Consider the following 22,198-nt stretch of genomic DNA (forward strand, 5'->3'; position numbering starts at 1 on the left):
TGCGTGCCAGACCTAATCGCCCAACATCAGTTCCTGACCTCACTAATGCTCTTGTGGCTGAATGGAAGCAAGCCCCCGCAGCAATGTTCCAGCATCTAGTGCAAAGCCTTCCCAGAAGAGTGGAGGCTGTATAGCAGCAAAGGGGGGACCAGCTCCATATTAATGCCCATGATTTTGGAAGGAGATGTTCAACAAGCAGGTGTCCACATACTTTTGGTAATGTAGTGTATGTTGGGAATTACTACATCAGCCTTACTCAATGCACAAAGTACTGGAGGCTTAAATCTTGATTCTTTCCACTCTTCTTACTGATAAATGTGTTTGTGTCAACTCTGATCAGTTCATTTTCTATATTATTGCTGTGGAATACTGTAGGCTCAGTAAGGACATGGTGAACCCTATAACCCTCTGTGGCTACAAATGAATGTGTTTAATCCACTCCTACTCATCATCTCATCTACACCGTTCATGCTAATGTAACCTAGCCTGGGTGCCAGTCTGTTTGGTAATGTAACCTAGCCTGGGTGCCAGTCTGTTTGGTAATGTAACCTAGCTTGGGTGCCAGTCTGTTTGGTAATGTAACCTAGCCTGGGTGCCAGTCTGTTTGGTAATGTAACCTAGACTGGGTGCCAGTCTGTTTGGTAATGTAACCTAGCCTGGGTGCCAGTCTGTTTGGTAATGTAACCTAGCCTGGGTGCCAGTCTGTTTGGTAATGTAACCTAGCCTGGGTGCCAGTCTGTTTGGTAATGTAACCTAGCCTGGGTACCAGTGTGTTTGGTAATGTAACCTAGCCTGGGTGCCAGTCTGTTTGGTAATGTAACCTAGCCTGGGTGCCAGTCTGTTTGGTAATGTAACCTAGCCTGGGTACCAGTCTGTTTGGTAATGTAACCTAGCCTGGGTGCCAGTCCGTTTTTTGGTAATGTAACCTAGCCTGGGTGCCAGTCCGTTTTTTGGTAATGTAACCTAGCCTGGGTGCCAGTCTGCTTGGTAATGTAACCTAGCCTGGGTGCCAGTCTGTTTGGTAATGTAACCTAGCCTGGGTGCCAGTCTGTTTCTGCTCTTTTGCCAACTCCTTATGTCATGCTACTTATTTGGCATGACAATGGAGTGGGCAAGAGCACGAACAGATCTGTGTGCTGGTGTAGAAGGTAATCAAGCTTCATTAAGGACTGGGCATGTTGAGTCCCGGATAAACCATAGTGACAGCCAGACAGACGGAGGGAAGGGGGGACATGTTGACTGAGGGCTCTGTCTGTCTATGTTACCAGTTACATTGCAGGGCATGGCACAGGAACAAAGACAGTGAGTTAATTTGTGTGATATTGCGTGCCTAAGCTCTCTAGCCCTCTCCCTTCCTGACATTGTCATTGGAGACTATTGGCAGATTTAGCCTGGGAGGGAGAGAGAGAGAATGATGATATGGAGAGAGAGATGAGCGAGAGTATGGGGAGCATTTAGGATAAGCTATTTAAGTGGGTAGAGAGAGGATGGGGAGCATTTAGGATAAGGTATTTAAGTGGGTAGAGAGAGGATGGGGAGCATTTAGGATAAGGTATTTAAGTGGGTAGAGAGAGGATGGGGAACATTTAGGATAAGGTATTTAAGTGGGTAGAGAGAGGATGGGGAGCATTTAGGATAAGGTATTTAAGTGGGTAGAGAGAGGATGGCGAGCATTTAGGATAAAGTATTTAGGTGGGTGGAGAGAGATGTGAATAGTTGGCTTGAATAAGTGAGAGCGTAGAGCATGAGGAAAGGGCCAGCATCTGAGTTATTACTTACATCTAATTAGCATTTTAGACTGTACTAGTTTTAAATGAATGAAATTGACCTAAATACAGAATGATTGAAAAATGATTTCCAAAGGATTAACATTACCTTGAATCACTAAGATTCTCTCTCCAGTGTCTGTCTGCCTTTTATTTCTCACTGCGCAGTTGTTTTGCGTAATTGCCGTCATAATATTTGCATGTTTTATTTGCTCAGAACAGCATTAGTGCTGTGATGACTCAGTTCTCAGTAAAATCAGTGAATTAACCAGTGAATAAGTGTGAAGATGTTGATGTCAGCTTCAGTCATTTTTCCATGGAAGGTGTGAAAAAGACCCTGTCACTACTTCAGTGACCAATTACATTTTAAAGGGGTTTTCGTGCAAAAAGGCTATCCTTAGGTTACTCAGAATTTCAGTCATAAGTGGTTCTTTGTGTGTCACGTTGTCAAAAATGTTCTTACCATATAGACACAAACTGCTCAGACACTTACTTTTTATATGCACTGTCTACCTTACTTTGAATTAGTGATATGGACTTTTTGGTTCTGATACTATGAAATCAGCACAATTCAAAACACATTCTACCCCTGGAAGTGTATTCTCCCAGTGAAAGACTTATGGGTCTCCTCATGAGATTCAGTCAGATGTCTTGAAACGATTAATTACCTCATGTACCAAATTTGACCGGCACATAATTAAAGTGTGGTGCGTTCACAATGAAATTCATTATTCTTTTTATCTCCTCCATCCTCTCTTTTCCTTTATTATTGCTTTCCCTCAGATACAACTGAGCATTCAACAGACTCCACAGAATAGGATTACCCCTCTATGTACCATACCAACAGTGTGCTATCTAAATTCGTTATTTAAAAAATAATAATAACTGCTCTGGAGAACTTTCAGTTTATTCAGAGTGAAATGAAATTGATGAAATGTATGAGAGTTTCTGTAGTGGAAGAGATCAGCTATTGATATCATTGGTCTGACCTGAAAGAACAGGAACCCTGAGTGACTCCGCTTGTATTTAAAATAACTTTCACTCATGGCAGTTAACCCTTTATTTGGGGATTTTGTTATGGTGATTGGTAAAATACAGTCAAATCAAAGTGTATTTGTCACACACAATGCATACTTGCCACTCTTCCTCAACGGTGCAGAATAATGTAAAGTAGCAAAGCTAATCAGTCATGTTTGTAAAGTGCATGGAGTAATCTCAAAGTCATATCTGTGACACCAGGTATTCCCAAACTGGGGTACACGCAATGCCGTCGGGGGTACAGCAAATAAAAATGTGATTTAGATATTTTTTGAACATTTTCAAACAGTCCATTTATATTTTCCAACGGGGCTATACATTTGGGAGAGGTTTTTTTCCCACCTGAGTAGCCTCGTTGCACTGCCAAAAATAAAATTAAACCATCCAGTGTTCAGCGAAATAACAACACAATGTCAAATACAGGTAGCCTAGTCAAATAATTAACATCCAATCACGTTACTCTCTCGCGGGAATTCCACTAACGGTCCGTATGTAGCCAAATGTAGCTTCTGCTCATTCCATTTGCTTGAAAATTGATGAATGGTTAAAAATAAGTAAGGCCATAGAGACACATACCAGCTCTACTGGTTGTACTGCTACTACCAGCTGTACTACACCTGCACCTGTTGAAGACACAAGTTGTTCTGCTTCCACAAGCACATCCAATGCTAGCATCAGTAATTCTACATTTGTTGTTTGCCAAGCTAGCATGGACACTGACAGTTGTGAATCTGATGCAGCCGAAGAGCTACTGCCCCCTTACCCGGGAAAGCACAGAACAACAGACAGGGACGATGGACCATCGAAGTGGTGCAAATATGATGAGAACTACATTGATTTGGGGTTCACTTATATTGGGAGTAGTGCCTTTCCTCAGCCACATTGTGTTATATGTGCAAAAGTACTATCTCACAACTCAATGAAACCTTCACTCTTGTGCAGACATTTAGAAACAAAACATGCCAATTTGAAAAATAAACCACAGGAGTTTTTGGATCAAGAATTAAGACGACTTTCGACTAGTAAGACACGTATAAAATCAACAGATACCATTAATAAGAAGAGGCTAGAAGCGTCTTATATGGTGAGCTACCGAGTGGCTAGGACAGGCAAGCCCCATACTATTGTGGAGGACTTAATTCTTCCTGCTGCTGCGGATATGGCTGGGACAATGCTGGGGGAAAAGGCCAAAAGAACTATACAGACAATGTCTTCATCAAACAACACTGTTTCACGACGCATCAGTGACATGGCAGGAGATGTTTTGAAACAATTACTGCTTCGCATACAAGCCAGTGAATTCTATGCGTTACAGCTGGATGAGTCAACAGACTTGGCGGGCCTGGCACAGCTTCTGGTATATGTCCGTTACGTTTATGGGGGGTGAATTAAGGAAGACATCCTCTTCTGGAAACCAGGACAACAGGAGAGGATATTTTTTAAAGAACTGGACAGCTTGGTGACATCAAATGGACTTTGGTGGTCAAGATGTGTTGGTATCTGTACTGATGGGGCAAAAGCCATGACAGGGAGACATAGTGGAGTGGTAACACGTGTGTGCAAGCAGTTTGTCCCGACGCCACTTGGGTACACTGCAGCATCCACCGAGAGGCTCTTGCTGCCAAGGGAATGCCTGACAGCTTGAAATATGTTTTGGACACTACAGTGAAAATGGTTAACTTTGTTAAAGCAAGGCCCCTGAACTCTCGTGTTTTTCCTGCACTATGCAATGATATGGGCAGCGACCATGTAACGCTTTTACAACATACAGAACTGGTTATCAAGGGGCAAAGTATTGACACGTTTTGTTTTTTAATTGAGAGACGAGCTTAAAGTTTTCTTTACTGACCATAATTTCTCTGTCTGCATTAACAAGGACAACACACAGGTCTTTCCATCATTGTATGATTTTTTTGTGTGGAAATGCACTCAAGCTTACGGACAATGTCAAATGTGATATAGCGAAGCATCTGAGTGAGCTGGGTGCGCAATTACGTAGGTACTTTCCCGAAACTCATGACACAAACAACTGGATTCAGTATCCCTTTTATGCCCTGCCTCCAGTCCACTTACTGATATCTGTACAAGTGAGCCTCATCGAAATTGCAACAAGTGGTTCTGTGAAAATGTAATTTAATTTAATCAGAAGCCACTGCCAGATTTCTGGATTGGGCTGCACTCAGAGTTTCTTGCATTGGCAAATCGCGCTGTTAAGACACGGATGCCCTTTGCAACCACGTACCTACAGTTGAAGTTGGAAGTTTACATACACCTTAGCCAAATACATTTAAACTCCGTTTTTCACAATAGTACTCGCGTACTATTGTTTGTACAGATGAACGTGGTACCTTCAGGCGTTTGGAAATTGCTCCCAAGGATGAACCAGACTTGTGGAGGTCTTGGCTGATTTCTTTTGATTTTCCCATGATGTCAAGCAAAGATGCACTGAGTTTGAAGGTAGGCCTTGAAATACATCCACAGGTACACCTCCAATTGACTCAAATGATGTCAATTTAGTGTATGTAAACTTCTGACCCCATTGTGATACAGTGAATTCTAATTGAAATAATCTGTTTGTAAACAATTGTTGTAATAATTACTTGTGCCATGCACAAAGTAGATGTCCTAACCGACTTGCCAAAACTATAGTTTGTTAACAAGAAATGTGTGGAGTGGTTGAAAAACGAGTTTTAATGACTCCAACCTAAGTGTATCTATACTTCCGACTTCAACTGTATGTGAGAGTGGATTCTCGGCCCTCACTAGCATGAAAACTAAATACAGGCACATACTGTGTGTGGAAAATGATTTAAAACTTTGACTCTCTCCAATACAACTCAACATTGCAGAGTTATGTGCATCCTTTCAAGCACACCCTTCTCATTTACCTGTGGTGAGTTATTCACAATTTTCGATGAACAAATAAGGTTTTATATGTAAGATGGTTAAATAAAGAGCAAAATTATTGATTATTATTATTTGTGTCCTGGTCCTGTAAGAGTTCTTTGTCAGTTCCCACGAGCCGGGTTGTGACAAAAACTCACACTCATTCTTATGTTTAATAAATGTATTGTATAGTGTGTGTGTGGCAGGCTTACAATGATGGAAAAAAACAAACATCTGATTGTGCACTGACCCTGGTGCTAGAGGGGGTACGCAGCTGGAGGTTGAATGTTTGAATGGGTACGGGACTATAAAAACTTTGGGAACCACTGTGTTACACTTATGTTTTTCTATATTTTGACATAAGCTACTTCCATACTCTGCAGTACCTGTACAAGTGGTATAATGGTATAACTAATGTTTAATGGTATAATGACCCTGAACGGTGTTTGATCCATTTAATATAGTAACTGTTCTAGAACTCTTCAATCGCTAAGATGGGTAAGTGACTATTCAAAGGTGGTCTCTGAGAGAGGCTATTGCTAGGCTATTGTTTTCAAGCGGGTTGCTTTTGATGCCACTTTTTGTCTTTAGACGCGTCAGAGTGCGTCAGAGTTGAGGCAGCGTATCACTGTGACAAATTAATAAAGTCAGCCCATAGTGTTGTTCTGGTTCCTCTCTCAATAATGCTCTTGTTTTCACTCTGCATTATTTTTACCCCGAGTGTCAGTGGACCCATCGCACAATGTTCTTTGATTTTCTAAATGGGCGTAGCAGCACTTTGAGGGATGGATGAAGTACGTCGGGCACTAGTAGTGGAAGTGTATACACAATACGTCTTTGAGAGGGAAAAAAACACATTTCCCTTTAATTTCGTGGGAATCTATAACCGTACTGTTTCAATGTATTTACTGTAACACGCTCCTGTTCTGTAAAGGAAATTTATTGTCCCTGATTTTAAAGGGACAATCTGGGATTCTAAGTGGGCACCCCTCCACTTTTTTGGTAAACTTCTAAGGGATGGGACTGGAGAAATGTCACCACAATTACATTAATCACAAACAATGGAGTTAAACAAGCTCTATTTTCTTTTAGTTCTGATGGGGTAAGAAAGTTGAACTAAACTCACAAGGCAATTTACATAGCGATGTACTCCAAAAGTTGGAAACTGGATGTAATCATCCCAGATTGCCCCTTTAATCCCTCAATTTTATTGAACCCTATGAAGTTGACAGAAGTTTAGAGGTAATGTGCATTAGTTCCAGCAAGGAAGCAATCCACATGAGCTGCACTTTTATGTTTCTTTAAGCATCTATTGATCTTGACTGATTTATTCTTCAGAGGATATGCTTTTAGATATTGAATTCTTCATCTCACTGTGAGTGCCTTGGTTTTTATCTATGGTTATAATATTCAGCCACGGGGCTCTTCAACTGATTTTACACTTTATTGACTCCTAATTTTCCCCGTCTTTGATGCTCAGCTCAGTTTTGATGGAGGCTATAGAATGAATGCAAAGCTTTCCCAACACATTGGCTCACCCGATATTTATTCAACACTCACTAAACTTCTATTCTCTGTCTTTTTTTCCCTTTCCGCTCAGATTTTCTTTCAGAGGATTCACCCCGACTTTGTAAATGTTTCAGATTTTTCTTTTTAATCACCTAAACAATTTCTCAACCAAGAGTGATTTTGCATGATTGCGCTGGCTTATTCAGGTTGAATGAACGCCTTCCAAGACAGCAGAAAATGGAATTGCAACACAGTGTTTTGTTAGCATGTGTGAGGATAAGCGGATTAGCAACTCGCATACAATGCCTTCAAAAAGTATTCATAACCCTTGACTATTTCCACGTTTTGTTGTGTTACAGCCTGAATTTAAATTGGATTAAATTGAGATTTTATTTCACTGGCTACAGACAATACCCCATAACGTCAATGTGGAATGATGTTTTATTACATTATTTACTAATTAATTAAAAATGAAAAGCTGAAATGTCTTGAGTCTGTAAGTATTCAACCCCTTTGTTATGTCAAGCCTAAATATGTGCAATAGTAAAGATGTGCTTAACAAGTCACATAATAAGTTTCATGGACTCACTCTGTGTGCAATAATAGTGTTTAACATGATCTTTTAATGACTACCTCATCTCTGAACCCCACACATACAGTACAACTATCTGTAAGGTCCCTCAGATGAACAGTGAATTTCAGGTAGATTCAACCACAAAGACCAGATAGGTTTTCCAATGCGTCTTAAAGAAGGGCACCTATTGGTAGATGGGAAAAATAAGCAGACTTTGAATATTCCTTTGAGCATTGTGAAGTTATTAATTGCACTCAGTCACCACAAAGATACAGGCATCCTTCCTAACTCAGTTGTCGGAGCGGAAGGAAACCACTCAGGAATTTCACCATGAGGTCAATGGTGACTTTAGAACAGTTAGAGTTTAATGGCTGTGACAGGAGAAAACTTAGGATAGATCAACAGCATTGTAGTTACTCCACAATACTCACCTAAATAACAGAGTGAAAAGAAGGAAGCCTTTACAGAATACAAATATTCCAAAACATGCATCCTGTTTGCAACAAGGCACTAAAGTAAAACTGCAAAAAATATGTGGCAAAGAAATTCACTTTATGTCCTGAATACAAAGCGTTGTGTTTGGGGATAAATCCATCACAACACCGAGTAGGACTATGGAGGTTTTAGGAAAGAAAGAAACGTAATAGAGCTAAGCTGTCATGCCCTGACCTTAGAGAGCCTTTTTATGTCTCTATTTGGTTTGGTCAGGGTGTGATTTGGGGTGGGCATTCTATGTTTTTGTTTTCTATGATTTTGTATTTCTATGTTTTGGCAGGGTATGGTTCTCAATCAGGGACACCTGTCTATCGTTGTCTCTGATTGGGAACCATACTTGGGTAGCCCTTTTCCCTCCTTTCAGTGTGGGAAGTTGTCTTTGTTTGTGGCACTATAGCCTTAAGCTTCACGATAGTTTTTTTGTATTGTTTATTGTTTTTGTCGGCGTCATCCTAAATAAAAGGAATACGTACGCTCACCACACTGTGCTTTGGTCTACTTCTTACGACGGCCGTGACATAAGCACAGCTAAAATCCTAGAGGAAAACCTGGTTCAGTCTGATTTCCAACAGACATTTGGGAGACAAATTCACCTTTCAGCAGGACAATAACGTGAAGCACAAGGTCAAATATACACTGGAGGAGCTTACCAAGACAACATTGAATGTTCCTGAATGACCTAGTTACAGATCCTATGGCAAGACATGTAAATGGCTGTCTAGCAAGGATCACCAACCAACTTGACAGAGCTCTTAGAGACTTACCCAAAAAGACACATAGCTGTAATCGCTGCCAAAGGTGATGTATTGACTCAGGGGCGTGAATACTTATGTAAATGAGATATTTCTGTATTTAATTTTCAATTAATTTGCTAACATTTATAAAACTGTGTGTTCACTTTGTCATTATGAGATATTGTGTGTAGATGAATTCAAGCTGTAAGACAATAAAATGTGGAATAAGTCAAGGGGTATGAATACTTTCTGACGCACTGTAAATGTCTAGCAGACATACCGCCTCTATAGAGTAAATATACAGCCTCTATAGAGTAGATATACAGCCTCTATAGAGTAGATATACCGCCTCTATAGAGTAGATATACAGCCTCTATAGAGTAGATATACAGCCTCTATAGAGTAGATAAACAGCCTCTATAGAGTAGATATACAGCCACTATAGAGTAGATATACAGCCACTATAGAGTAGATAAACAGCCTCCAGAGAGTAGATATACAGCCACTATAGAGTAGATAAACAGCCTCCAGAGAGTAGATATACAGCCACTATAGAGTAGATAAACAGCCTCCAGAGAGTAGATATACAGCCACTATAGAGTAGATAAACAGCCTCCAGAGAGTAGATATACAGCCACTATAGAGTAGATATACAGCCACTATAGAGTAGATATACAGCCACTATAGAGTAGATAAACAGCCTCCAGAGAGTAGATATACAGCCACTATAGAGTAGATAAACAGCCTCCAGAGAGTAGATATACAGCCACTATAGAGTAGATAAACAGCCAGTATAGAGTAGATAAACAGCCTCCAGAGAGTAGATATACAGCCACTATAGAGTAGATAAACAGCCTACAGAGAGTAGATATACAGCCACTATAGAGTAGATAAACAGCCTCCAGAGAGTAGATAAACAGCCTCCAGAGAGTAGATATACAGCCACTATAGAGTAGATAAACAGCCTCCAGAGAGTAGATATACAGCCACTATAGAGTAGATATACAGCCAGTATAGAGTAGATAAACAGCCTCCAGAGAGTAGATATACAGCCACTATAGAGTAGATAAACAGCCTCCAGAGAGTAGATATACAGCCACTATAGAGTAGATAAACAGCCTCCAGAGAGTAGATATACAGCCACTATAGAGTAGATATACAGCCACTATAGAGTAGATAAACAGCCTCCAGAGAGTAGATATACAGCCACTATAGAGTAGATAAACAGCCTCCAGAGAGTAGATATACAGCCACTATAGAGTAGATATACAGCCACTATAGAGTAGATAAACAGCCTCCAGAGAGTAGATATACAGCCACTATAGAGTAGATAAACAGCCTCCAGAGAGTAGATATACAGCCACTATAGAGTAGATATACAGCCACTATAGAGTAGATAAACAGCCTCCAGAGAGTAGATATACAGCCACTATAGAGTAGATAAACAGCCTCCAGAGAGTAGATATACAGCCACTATAGAGTAGATATACAGCCACTATAGAGTAGATAAACAGCCTCCAGAGAGTAGATATACAGCCACTATAGAGTAGATAAACAGCCTCTATAGAGTAGATATACAGCCACTATAGAGTAGATATACAGCCACTATAGAGTAGATAAACAGCCTCTATAGAGTAGATATACAGCCACTATAGAGTAGATATACAGCCTCTATAGAGTAGATATACAGACACTATAGAGTAGATAAACAGCCTCTATAGAGTAGATATACCGCCTCATTCAGGCAAACAAGCCATTTTTGGACGTCTCTCAAACAGTAAAGTAATGGAAACTACGACTCTGTATACGTATCTTCCCAAATATCAGAAGCCAGCTGTACAATGTCAATAAGTCAACTCAATGATTTCTCTCCTGATATAAACTCTTGTATATAGGAAAGTCTGTTTTCCCCCAGTTTTCTGGAAGGAGAAAGCATGATGCACTTTAATGGAATAAAACTATGTGGAGAATGTCTCCCATGTCAGTGGATGAAAAGTTGCTCAGTAACAACAGCGTTAGGGCATGTGGGGAGTGACTGAATCTACTGCAGCAGTTCAATCGCTCAGTAAGACATTCCTGCATGCGCTTTGCAACGTGACCGGCCATTAGAATGTGCTTTGGTCCTGTCTCATTCATTTTTCACGTCAAATCATTTTGATCTCTGAGTAATTGATGGTGTGACATTTCATTTGATGAATACAACATTTGTTGAATGTTTAATATGACTTTAATATTAAATGTCTCGTTGTCCTAGACAATGTCAAACACACTGATACTTCAACTAACAGTCAAATAAGGGGACATCTTGTGTCTAGAAGATATTAAACCTTATAAATAATAGACTAACCTGACAGTATTGTCAAGCAACAGTTGGTGAGAACTGTCTGAGGACAGAGATTGTATTATTTCCTTGTGACACCTGTAGGTTTAATGAACATTTCACAGTATTTTTCACAGTATTACAACTTTATTTAACCAGGTAGGCCAGTTGAGAACAAGTTCTCATTTACAACTGCGACCTGGCCAAGATAAAGCAAAGCAGTGCGACAAAAACAACAACACAGAGTTACACATGGGATAAACAAACGTACAGTCAATAATACAATAGGAAATCTGTATACAGTGTGTGCAAAGGGAGTAAGAGGCAAGGCAATAACTAGGCCATAGTGGCGAAGTAATTGCAATTTAGCAATTAACACTGAAGTGATAGATGTGCAGATGAGGATGTGCAAGTAGAAATACTGGTGTGCAAAAGAGCAGAAAAAACAAAAAACAAAAATGGGGATGAGGTAGGTAGTAGGTTGGATGGGCTATTTACAGATGGGCTGTGTACAGCTGCAGCGATCGGTAAGCTGCTCTGACAGCCGATGCTTGAAGTTAGTGAGGGAGATATAAGTCTCCAACTTCAGTGATTTTTGCAATTTGTTTCAGTCATTGGCAGCAGAGAACTGGAAGGAAAGGAGGTGTTGGCTTTGGGGATGATCAGTGCAATATACCTGCTGGAGCGTGTGCTACGGGTGGGTGTTGCTATGGTGACCAGTGAGCTGAGATAAGGCGGAGCTTTACCTAGCAAAGACTTATAGATGACCAGTGGGTTTGGCGGCGAATATGTAGCGAGGACCAGCCAACGAGAGCATACAGGTCGCAATGGTGGGTAGTATATGGGGCTTTGGTGACAAAACGGATGGCACTGTGATAGACTGCATCCAATTTACTGAGTAGAGTGCTGGAGGCTATTTTGTAAATGACATCGCCGAAGTCGAGGATCGGCAGGATAGTTAGTTTTACGAGGGTATGTTTAGCAGCATGAGTATGTGGCCTCCGTTTCAGATTCGGCTGATCAGAACATTGGAAGGCGTTTGTTCTCTTCCACGGGACACCGTGATTCTGTGCCTGGGTTTCCTTGATGAAGCTCTGAATTCCAAAAACTGGAGTGATGTGTTGTGTCTACGGAGGGGCCAGGAACCTCTGATGATTAGAATGTGAATCATTACTTACTGCTGCGGGTTTAGGAACCACGCAATCCAGTGAGGAAGTTTATAATCCTTCGTAAAAAAGAAAGAATATACCCTTTAATCCCATTACCATCTTTGGTATATTTTTTGCAAAAAACATTATTACAATTTCAGTCTGATTAGTATGTATCCAGCTCCGTGAATTCCTTCAATGCAAGATGTTTTCTCAACAAGTATGGGCTTGATTTGATTTAATGTTTGCTGGTGTATTATCCATGTAGGCCCTACGGTAACGGTAAATATTCAGGATGCACTGGTAGACAGTTATAGTTGAAGTCGGAAGTTTTATCTTGGCCAAATACATTTTTGACAATTTATGACATTTAATCCTAGTAAACATTCCCTGTCTTAGGTCAGTTAGGATCACCACTATATTTTAAGAATGTGAAATGTCAGAATAATAGTAGAGAGAATGATTTATTTCAGCTTTTATTTATTTCATCACATTCCCAGTGGGTCAGAAGTTTACATACACTCAATTAGTATTTGGTAGCATTGCCTTTAAATTGTTTAACCTCTTATGGCTGCAAGCCCGAGGTCGGTACACCTATGACAACATCCCCCACCCCCCCCACACTGATTAGCATCGCTAGCATAGCGTCACAATTAAATAGTAGCATCTAAATATCATTAAATCACAAGTCCAAGACACCAAATGAAAGATACAGATCTTGTGAATAAAGCCACCATTTCAGATTTTTAAAATGTTTTACAGGGAAGACAAAATATGTAAATCTATTAGCTAACCATGTTAGCAAAAGACACCATTTTTCTTTGTCCACCATTTTTTCTCAACACCAGTAGCTATCACCAATTCGGCTAAACTAAGATATTGATAGCCACTAACCAAGAAAAAACCTCATCAGATGACAGTCTGATAACATATTTATTGTATAGGATAGGTTTTGTTAGAAAAATGTGCATATTTCAGGTATAAATCATAGTTTACAATTGCACCCACCATCACAAATCGACTAGAATAAATACACAGAGCAACGTGTATTACCAATTTACTCATCATAAAACATTTCTTAAAAATACACAGCACATAGCAATGGAAAGACACAGATCTTGTGAATTCAGACAATATTTCAGATGTTCTAAGTGTTTTACAGCGAAAACACAATAAATCGTTATATTAGCATACCACATATGCAAACGTTACCAGAGCATTGATTCAAGCCAAAGAGAGCGATAACGTAATCATCGCCAAAATATATTAATTTTTTCACTAACCTTCTCAGAATTCTTCCGATGACACTCCTGTAACATCATATTACAACATATATATAGAGTTTGTTCGAAAATGTGCATATTTAGCCACCAAAATCATGGTTAGACAATGACAAAAGTAGCCCAGCTGGTCAGAAAATGTCGTGCGCCATATTAGACAGTGATCTAGTCTTATACATAAATACTCATAAACGTGACTAAAAAAATATAGGGTGGACAGCGATTGATAGACAATTTAATTCTTAATACAATCGCTGAATTACATTTTTTAAATTATCCTTACTTTTCAATACAGGTTGCGCCAAGCGAAGCTACATCTAACAAAATGGCGGCATAAGCGATTAACATTTTTCGACAGAAACACGATTTATCATAATAAATTGTTCTTACTTTGAGCTGTTCTTCCATCAGAATCTTGGGCAAAGAATCCTTTCTTGGGTCTAATCGTCTTTTGGTCGAAAGCTGTCCTCTTGCCATGTGGAAATGCCCACTGCGTTCGGCATGAACTGGAAACGTGCCCAGAGGTTCAAAGTGTCTCAGAAAGCAATGCCTCAAAATCGCACTAAACGGATATAAATTGCTATAAAACGGTTTAAATTAACTACCTTATGATGTTTTTAACACCTATAACGAGCAAAAACATGACCGGAGAAATATTACTGGCTAAACTAAAGCTTGGAAAAAGAGCAGGTCCGTGTCCACCTTGCATCAGGCGCAGCTGGAAAAGGGACACTACCTACACGTTGTGTTGTTTTATAGAGGCTCTGATTGCGCAATCGACTCCATTCAAAGCGTCACCACGTAATGACATCCAGGGGAAGACGTAAGCAGTGTTTGTATCCTCATAGCATTCACAGGGACCTTTAAACTGACTCCAGATCAGGGGCCAAGATGTCTGAAATCTGACTCCATGTCAGGGAAAGTGCTGTAGAATGAGTTCTGTTCCACTCAGAGACAAAATTTCAACGGCTATAGAAACTAGAGAGTGTTTTCTATCCAATAATAACAATAATATGCATATTGTACGAGCAAGAATTGAGTACGAGGCCGTTTGAAATGGGCACCTATTATCTGGCTACTCAATACTGCCCCTGCAGCCATAAAAAGTTAACTTGGGTCAAACGTTTCGGGTAGCCTTCCACAAGCTTCCGACAATAAGTTGGGTGAATTTTGGCCCATTCCTCCTGACAGAGCTGGTGTAAATGAGTCAGGTTTGTAGGCCTCCTTGGTCGCACACGCTTTTTCAGTTCTGCCCACAAATTTTCTATAGGTTTGAGGTCAGGGCTTTGTGATGGCCACTCCAATACCTTGGCTTTGTTGTCCTTAAGCCATTTTGCCACAACTTTGGAAGTATGCTTGGGGTCATTGTCCATTTGGAAGACCCATTTGCGACCAAGCTTTAACTTCCTGACTGATGTATTGAGATGTTGCTTCAATATATCCACATAATTGTCCTACCTCATGATACCATCTATTTTGTGAAGTGCACCAGTCCCTCCTGCAGCAAAGGACCCCCACAACATGATGCTGCCACCCCCGTGCTTCACGGTTGGGATGGTGATCTTCGGCTTGTAAGTCTCCCCTTTTTTCCTCCAAACATAACGATGGTCATTATGGCCAAACAGTTCTATTTTTGTTTCATCAGACCAGAGGACATTTTTCCAAAAAGTACGATCTTTGTCCCCATGTGCAGTTGCAAACCGTAGTCTGGCTTTTTTATGGCGGTTTTCAAACAGTGGCTTCTTCCTTGCTGAGTGGCCTTTCAGGTTATGTTGATATAGGACTCGTTTTACTGTGGATATAGATACTTTGTACCTGTTTCCTCCAGCATCTTCACAATGTCCTTTGCTGTTGTTCTGGGATTGATTTGCACCTTTTGCAGCAAAGTACGTTCATCTCTAGGAGACAGAACGCATCTCCTTCCTGAACGGTATGACGGCTGCGTGGTCCCATGGTGTTTATACTTGCGTACTATTGTTTGTACAGATGAACCTGGTACCTTCAGGTGTTTGGAAATTGCTCCCAAGGATGAACCAGACTTGTGGAGGTCTACAATTTTTTTCTGAGGTCTTGGCTCTGTTCTTTTGATTTTCCCATGATGTCAAGCAAAGAGGCACTGAGTTTGAAGGTAGGCCTTGAAATAGATCCACAGGTACACCTCCAATTGACTCAAATTATGTCAATTAGCCTATCAGAAGCTTCTAAAACCATGACATCCTTTTCTGCAATTTTCCAAGCTGTTTAAAGGCACAGTCACCTTAGCATATTTAAACTTCTGACCCGCTGGAATTGTGATACAGTGAATTATAAGTGATATAATCTGTCTGTCAACAATTGTTGGAAAAATTACTTGTGTCATGCACAAAGTAGATGTCCTAACCGACTTGCCAAAACTATAGTTTGTTAACAAGAAATGTGTGGAGTGGTTGAAAAACGAGTTTTAATGACTCCAACCTATTCGTATGTAAACTTCCAACTTCAACTGTATGTTAATGCATTTTCATCTAATCAACAGCTCATGCATGTCTTTTTGAGCATGTAATGGTAATATATTACTAATACATATGTAATGGCTTGACAGCAGCATGTGTTATACTGTAGCAAAGATTGTTATATGAAAGTGAAAAATAGTTTAATCTCTCAGAAGATTAACATATTTAGCTCAAGATTTTACAATACCAGGTCGTTTTTTAATTCATGGGCTACAGTGTGAATCCAAACGCTTCCCACCGTCAGGAAAATAACACATTCTTTATCTTTCCCTTAGAAAATGGACTCTATTTTTATGGGGGTCGTCAGGATTTTCATAGCGTGTTAAATCCAAAGGAAGAAGCTATGCCGAGTTATGAGCAACGTGAAGGGAAACATATAGTAATTTATCTGTAGTCTTCAGGGTGAAAATTTCCTTTCCTCTTCGTAATAAGTGATTGTTTACGCCTTTGGAGCATGGTCAGTAAAATGACAAGTGTGTTTACTATTTTCGGCATTGTAGAATAATAGTGAAGACATCAAAACTATGAATTAACATATGGCATCATGTAGTAACCAAAAAAGCATTAAACAAATCTAAATATATTTGATATTTGATATTCTTCAAATAGCCACCCTTTGCCTTGATTACAGTTTTGCACACTCTTGGCTTTCTCTCAACCAGCTTCACCTGGAATGCTTTTCCAACAGTCTTGAAGGAGTTCTCACATTTGCTGTGCACTAGACAAACCAGATGGGATGGCGTATCGCTGCAGAATGCTGTTGTAGCCATGCAGGTTAAGTGTGCCTTGAATTCTAAACAAATCACATACAGTGTCACTAGCAAAGCACCCCCACACCATAACACCTCCTCCTCCATGCTTTACGGTGGGAAATACACATGCGGAGATCATCCGTTCACCCACACAAAGACACGGTGGTTGGAACCAAAAATCTCCAATTTGGACTCCAGACAAAAGGACACATTTCCACCGGTCTAATGTCCATTGCTCGTGTTTCTTGGCCCAAGCAAGTCTCTTCTTCTTATTGGTGTCCTTAAGTAGTGTTTTCTTTGCAGCAATTCGACCATGAAGGCCTGATTGACAGTCTCTTCTGAACAGTCGATGTTGAGATGTGTCTGTTACTTGAACTCTGTGAAGCATTTATTTGGGGTATAATTTAATGAACTTATCCTCTTCCATTCCTGTGGCGGTCCTCATGAGAGCCAGTTTCATCATAGCACTTGATGGTTTTTGTGGCTGCACTTGAAGAAACGTTCAAAGTTCTTGACATTTTCCAGATTGACTAACCTTCATGTGTCTTCTTCTTCTGTATACCCCCTGTCACACCCTGGCCTTAGTTATCTTTGTTTTCTTTATTATTTTAGTTAGGTCAGGGTGTGACATGGGGGATGTATGTGTTTTGTATTGTCTAGGGGTTTTGTATGTTTATGGGGCAGTGTCTAGTCTAGGTGTATGTATGTCTATGGTTGCCTAGATTGGTTCTCAATTAGAGACAGCTGTCTATCGTTGTCTCTGATTGGGAACCATATTTAGGCAGCCATATTCATTAGGTAGTTCGTGGGTGATTGTCTATGTCTATATGTAAGTTGCCTGTGTCTGCACTTATTGTATTTATAGCTTCACGTTCGTTTGTTGTTTTTGTATAGTTTGTTTAAGTGTTCTTCGTCTTCGTTATAAATAATAGAAGATGTATTGTTATCACGCTGCGCCTTGGTCTACCTCTCTTCAATGTTACGACGAACGTGAGACCCCCCCACCTTGTCACAACACAACTGATTGGCTCAAACGCATTAAGAAGGAAAGAAATTCCACAAATTAACATTTAACAAGACACACCTGTTAATTGAAATGCATTCCAGGTGACTCCCTCATGAAGCTGGTTGAGAGAATGCCAAGTGTGCAAAGCTGTCAAGGAAAATTTGAATAATCTCAAATATAAAATATATTTTGATTTGTTTAACTGTTTTTTGGTTACTACATGATTCCATATGTGTTATTTCATAGTTTTGATGTATTCTCTATTATTCTACAACGTATAGAAAATAATAAAAATAAAGAAAATCCGTTGAATGAGTAGGTGTTCTAAAACCTTTGAACGGTAGCTTATATATACACAGTACCAATCAAAAGTTTGGACACACCTACTCATTCCAGTATATACAGTATGTATATTTAAGGACAGCCTTTTCATCAGCATCAGACAGACAGATCTGCTCGAGATTAAATTAATTTGCATGGTGTCCATAGTAGGACAGGCTTACCAAGTCAAATCAAATCAAATTGTATTTGTCAGTTGTGCCGAATTCAACAGGTGTAGACCTTACAGTGAAATGCTTACTTACAAGCCCTTAACCACCAACAATGCACTTTTAAGAAAATACCAACAAAAACCCAAAAAAGTAAGAGATAAGAATAACAAATAATTAAAGAGCAGCAGTAAATAACAATAGCGGTGCTATATACAGGGGGTACCGGTACAGAATCAATGTGAGGGGGCACCGGTGTCGAGGTAATTGAAGTAATATGTACATGTAGGTAGAGTTATTATAGTGACTAGTTAAAGTCCTATTGAGACTTACGTTTTCCTTATATGGACACCGTCAATACATTTTGATTTTGGATCTTGTCCACAATATTGCTCTTTAAATCCTTTGACCTAATAGCTTTAATCGGTCTGTTGTGATGGACTCATAGATTACTTTACTTCCACAGCTTTGAAAAGCTTTAAAATATTTTTTTTCACGCAAATCCCGATAAGTCTCTGTTGAGAACAAATAAATATTTGTTGTTTGTGTTCTGCAAATGGAGGGTGAGCAGTTTCTGCTGAGGTTATGGAGGGTGAGCAGTTTCTGATGAGGTTTTGGAGGCTGAGCAGTTTCGGCTGAGGTTTTGGAGGCTGAGCAGTTTCTGCTGAGGTTTTGGAGGGTGAGCAGTTTCTGCTGAGGTTTTGGAGGCTGAGCAGTTTCTGCTGAGGTTTTGGGGCTGAGCAGTTTCTAATGAGGTTTTGGAGGCTGAGCAGTTTCGGCTGAGGTTTTGGAGGGTGAGCAGTTTCTGCTGAGGTTTTGGAGGCTGAGCAGTTTCTGCTGAGGTTTTGGAGGGTGAGCAGTTTCTGATGAGGTTTTGGAGGCTGAGCAGTTTCGGATGAGGTTTTGGAGGCTGAGCAGTTTCTGCTGAGGTTTTGGAGGGTGAGCAGTTTCTGCTGAGGTTTTGGAGGCTGAGCAGTTTCTGCTGAGGTTTTGGAGGCTGAGCAGTTTCTAATGAGGTTTTGGACGCTGAGCAGTTTCTGCTGAGGTTTTGGAGGCTGAGCAGTTTCGGCTGAGGTTTTGGAGGCTGAGCAGTTTCTGCTGAGGTTTTGGAGGCTGAGCAGTTTCGGCTGAGGTTTTGGAGGCTGAGCAGTTTCGGCTGAGGTTTTGGAGGCTGAGCAGTTTCGGCTGAGGTTTTGGGTTGTTGTCAGTTCATAAATGACTTTTACTTTTGGGTTTCTTTTATCATGAATCACAATCGGGCTCAGAATAGAGTGGGAAGTCTAATGGGTTTTCTGGATCAACTCCACCAGCGCAGGATGTTAATCATGTTTATGCTTCAGTTTACTGCACGTAGTTTAGTGGTTTTACTCTGTGAAGGTATTGTGCACCGAAATTGCTAACTTGCATCATCTAATGGTTCTCTAGACAGGAGTGGATGGGATTTGGAAAGTTAGCGAGCCAAAACTAGCCTGGTTCCAGATCTGTTTGTGTTATCATGTCAAATCTATGTTTGGCATGATAATGAGTGAAAATGAGTTGATATGATAGCACAAACACATCTGGGACCAGTCTACCTAAGACATTGTCAAACTAGTATTTGACACACACATTTAACCCCAGGGAAGTTAATGGGTGACCGAGCATTCTGCCATTGTTTTTCATTATAAAGTTTTGGTTTGATATTTGACTGCTCGTTCTGCCAATGGGAGCCTTACGCTCCAGGTACAGATCTAGGATCAGCTTCCCCTCCCTCATTCCTAACCTTAACCATTAGTGGGGGAAATGCAAAAGTGACCCAAGAGCAGCGTCTCGGGGCAACTTCACCCGACTCCGAACTTCATCTGAATGCTCATATTCCAGTGATATGAACATTGTCGTCTGTTAATTAAATGCTGCATGTTGAATGGCAAATCCTTCTCTGATTCTTTGATCTGATTCTTTGACATGCATTCATCCTTTAGACCCGCCCCTCTTATCGTTGATTAATGGTTTCTAAGTTGACTCAGATAACTCTTTATTGATAATTAATCAGTAATTAATTAGTAGGCCCCAACGGGGCTATTACCTACCCATTACAAGCCCATAAGTAAGTAGCCTTGGCTTGTGCGAGCTGAACGGAGCCTGTCTCCTGTTTCTGTAGTGTGAGGCAGCTTGATGGACAAGGCTACACCCCCCGGACAGGACACTAGTCTATTGCTGGGCCTTGCATGATTTATAATATCTAATTAGCTACCAAACCAAATATTTAAAGGTAATTTAGCCATTTATGAGCAATTATTTAGTGGTTTAATGTCACATGTTCCTTCATTCTTGAATGTTTAAATGTTTTGACTGATTTATATGGAGCTTGGTACTTAGGGCTCTGATCAGAATTAGGGCTCTGATCAGGAATAAGCAGGAAATCCTAAGCATTTTGCGAAGGTTACTTGACTTTTGCAACCCTATTTAGTATTATTTGGTAACCTGAGATGTGTTCTTCTCCCCAGATGACTATGGAGCATGTATGTATGCAAGTGGATGATGGTGGACAGGTTTAATGGCTTTCCATTTGTTCATTACTTACTGGATGTGATTGCTATTGATTTGCCCCTGCTGTTCTGCTTCTGTTGTTTCAGGGATAGACACACACACAGCTTGACAGCCCGCATGATCCATAATCAGGCTCAGATGAACCTTAACAAAATATTGTGATTCTTCTGCCTTCTGCTGAGAATTCTGTCTTTTAGTGCTTGGGTTATATTGTTATGATTAATGGACATGGCCCGTGGGACAGGGTTGATTTTCTCCTGAATTTCACAACTGTAGAAAAGCCAGAAAAGTGTGTGTGAGTTTGAAATGTGCTGGAGCATATTAACCCATAAGAGTCTAAGCCCTGTCAAAGCCAGGGGGGTTCTACTGTACTTAGTTATATGGAATTGTTTTAAGAAGGTCATACTAAGGATCAATTTGCTATTTGATTTGGAATTTTAAGACCCCTTGAAGTATCCTCCCAAAATTGTAAAAATATTATTTGATGGAAATGTTTATTTGGCCTAACTGCTATTAGCCCATTAAAACGCATTGAATAGCAGATTCAAATCAAATCAAATCAAATGTTATTGGTCACATACACATGGTTAGCTGATAATGTGAGTGTAGTGAAATGCTTGTGCTTCTAGTTCCGACTATGCAGTAATATCTAACAAGTTATCTAACAAATTCACAACAACTACCTTATACACACAAATACACAATGTAAAGGGATGAATATGTGGATGAGCGATGGCGTGCTGCATGGGCAAGATGCAGTAGATGGTGTAGAATACAGTATATACATATGAGATTAGTACTGTAGGATATGTAAACATTATTAAAGTGGCGTTATTTAAAGTGACTATTGGTACCTTTTTTAAGTCAGTTTATTTAAGTGGCCAGAGATTTGAGTCTGTATGTTGGCAGCAGCCTTTCTATGTTAGTGATGGCTATTTAACAGTCTGATGGCCTTGAAATAGAAGCTGTTTTTCAGTCTCTCGGTTCCCAGCTTTGATGCATCTGTACTGACCTCGCCTTCTGGATGATAGCGGGGTGAATAGGCAGTGGCTCGGGTGGCTTGATGATCTTTTTGGCCTTCCTGTGACATCGGGTGCTGTAGCTGTCCTGGAGGGCAGGTCGTTTGCCCCCAGTGATGCGTTGTGCAGACCGCACTACCCTCTGGAGAGCCTTGCGGTTGA

The 22,198-nt window shown here is 40.3% G+C and overlaps 1 pseudogene; it reads left to right on the plus strand.

The window, feature by feature from the left end:
- Window positions 1-22,198, plus strand: part of LOC120022593 — a 282,457-nt pseudogene that overhangs the window by 223,184 nt on the left and 37,075 nt on the right.

Source organism: Salvelinus namaycush, chromosome 27, assembly GCF_016432855.1.
Source record: "Salvelinus namaycush isolate Seneca chromosome 27, SaNama_1.0, whole genome shotgun sequence".
NCBI classification, from domain to species: Eukaryota; Metazoa; Chordata; class Actinopteri; order Salmoniformes; family Salmonidae; genus Salvelinus; species Salvelinus namaycush.